Here is a 2356-nt window from a genome sequence, read left to right as displayed (position 1 = left end):
GAACGGGAAAAGGGAGGGGGAAAAGCATGGGAGGGGTTTTTTGGGGGGGGGGGGGGGGGAGGGGGGGAGGCGGAGCGGTGGCGCGCGCCCACCCACGCGCGCCCCCCTCCCTGCACGCGCGCGCGCACGCACACGTGGCCTTGCACGCGCGCCCCCCCCCCCAAAGTGAGCAAATCTGGGAGGGGGGGGCACACGCGGCACCCCCCCCCCCCCCCCCACACCCCACGAAGGGGGCTCCCCGCGTGCACGCGCGTGGTGCGCGGCCCCTTTGCACGGGCGCCCACGCGTGCCCCCCCATTCGTCCCCCCCGGGACCCCTGCGCGCCCCCCCACGCATGGGGGACTCACCGTGCACTTAGAGCACGCGGGGAAGCCCCAGCGGCAGCCGGGGGTATAGCTCAGTGGTAGAGCATTTGACTGCAGATCAAGAGGTCCCTGGTTCAAATCCGGGTGCCCCCTCCAAAATTTGCTTTATTTATTTTATTTTGTTTTATTTTATTTTGCTTTATTTTATTTTGCTTTATTTTATTTTGCTTTATTTTATTTTAGTTTTTCACTATTTTTTCACTTTATTTTAGTTTTTCACTATTTTTTCATTTTATAAAATTCTTCTTAGTTTTTCATTTTACTTCATTTTACTTTACTTCATTTTTTAAAATTCTTTTTAGTTTTTCATTTTACTTCATTTTACTCCATTTTATTTCCACTCCCACACGCATTTTCCCTCTCACCATTTCGAGCAGGGACACGCAGCCCGCAGGGCACAGCCACGCAGCCCCCATGGGTGCCTCTTTGGGGTGCGGTGCAGAGCTCGGGGCCAGGCCAGCAGCATCAGATCCCGACCCCACAACCAAAGGCCGGGGCAGGGCAGGGCAGGGCAGGGCAGGGCAGGGCAGGTCGCTGTCCCTGTCCCTGCTCCCACCTGGGGGCAGCTGCACCCCAGATCCCCCCCTTACCTCATCCCAGAGCCTATCTCAAAAGAAGGAACCTCACGAAACCTCCCCGCAGGAGCCCTTTAATAACGCACACCCACACCAAACCCTCAGCTCTCTTCCCCCTTCTTCGTTTCAGGATGCGGCTTCAATTCGGTTTCCTTTGCTTCAAAGCAGCTCACCCGCTCCCCTCGCAGGGCGCCCACTCCTTCCCTTTCTCGTACCTCACCCGGCGCTTCCCACCCCCGCCAGCCGGCCTCCCACCCTTTCCTGGGCCATTTCGCCTTAAAATAAAGCACATTTTCCTGCACACCCAGCTCGCTGGGACGTCCTCGTGGGTGGTTTTTGCTCTCTCGGCTCGGGAGACGCCTCTGGGTGACAGACCCCGCTCGGCACCCGAGGGTTTTGGGGGAGGGCCTGCTCCCCACATGCCACAATTCGGCCTCACCCTGCCCGTGGTGAAGCTGCTGCTTCCCCGGGGCAGCCGAGGACGTGGCTCTGCCGGCTGCTGTCCCACCTAGGGCTTGATTTAGTTTTGATTATTTAATTTATGTATTTATTTTTTATTTTTCCAGAGCTGCATCTTGTGTCTGGCACCCTCGGCCTGGTCCCTCACGTCAGCTCGCCCTGGTGGGGTGGCTCTGGTGACGGGTGAGAGCCGATGGCTTTTTGGGCTCGCAGAGCAGCACAGGGTGTTTGTGCTGGTACCCCAGGCGATGCTTTGGTACCCCTCTCATCACCAAAATCCGTGCGTTTCCCATCAGCAGCCCAATTTACGGCTGTTAAAACCTGCGTTATTTCCACTTATTTGCTCTCGAGCCGTCAGGCTGCGTCCCCAGCCCTGCGCAGAGCACTGGGGAGAGGTGGGATGTGGGGAGCTGCACGGCTTCTGCCTCCCCCCCCCGAAATTAAACGTGAACCCCCCCGAATAAATCAATTTAATAAATCAATTCCACGTCACCCCCAGGAACAAATCTTCGTGCTGTGGGTGAACGCTGCTGGGTTTAGTACAGCTGCCAGGGCTGGAAAATCCTCGTGGGGGCAAAATCCGGGGGAGACCAAATCCTGGGGGCTGCCCAAGGGAGCCCTGGACCCCCCCTGCCCCATTCTGGACCCCCCCACCCCATTTTTGCCCCCCTAAACCACGGGTAAAAGGGGCGCGGAGGAAACTCAGGGCAGCCGGGGGTATAGCTCAGTGGCAGAGCATTTGACTGCAGATCAAGAGGTCCCCGGTTCAAATCCGGGTGCCCCCTCTTTTCTTCATTAATTAATTTATTTACGGCCCCTTTCTTTCTATTGTTTTTTTTTTTTTTTTTTTTTTTTTTTTTTTTTTCCCCTTTTTCAGCAACAAAAAAAACCCAAAAGAAGGATTTTCACCCCAAATCCCCCCCCTCGGTGCTCCCATTACAGGCGCTGCGCCCCCGC

The 2356-nt window shown here is 56.5% G+C and overlaps 2 non-coding genes across 2 annotated transcripts; both read left to right on the top strand.

The window, feature by feature from the left end:
* Window positions 1-386: 386 nt before the first annotated feature.
* TRNAC-GCA (transfer RNA cysteine (anticodon GCA)) lies at window positions 387-458 on the top strand. The gene has a single exon. It is a non-coding gene; the product is annotated as a tRNA-Cys (tRNA).
* Window positions 459-2112: 1654 nt separating this feature from the next.
* On the top strand, window positions 2113-2184 carry TRNAC-GCA (transfer RNA cysteine (anticodon GCA)). The gene has a single exon. It is a non-coding gene; the product is annotated as a tRNA-Cys (tRNA).
* The last annotated feature ends 172 nt before the right edge of the window (window positions 2185-2356 follow it).

Source organism: Anas acuta, chromosome 25 (assembly GCF_963932015.1).
Source record: "Anas acuta chromosome 25, bAnaAcu1.1, whole genome shotgun sequence".
In the NCBI taxonomy this organism is placed as follows: Eukaryota; Metazoa; Chordata; class Aves; order Anseriformes; family Anatidae; genus Anas; species Anas acuta.
Note: the sequence above shows the minus strand (reverse complement) of the source record. Positions and strands in the feature narration are given on the sequence as shown.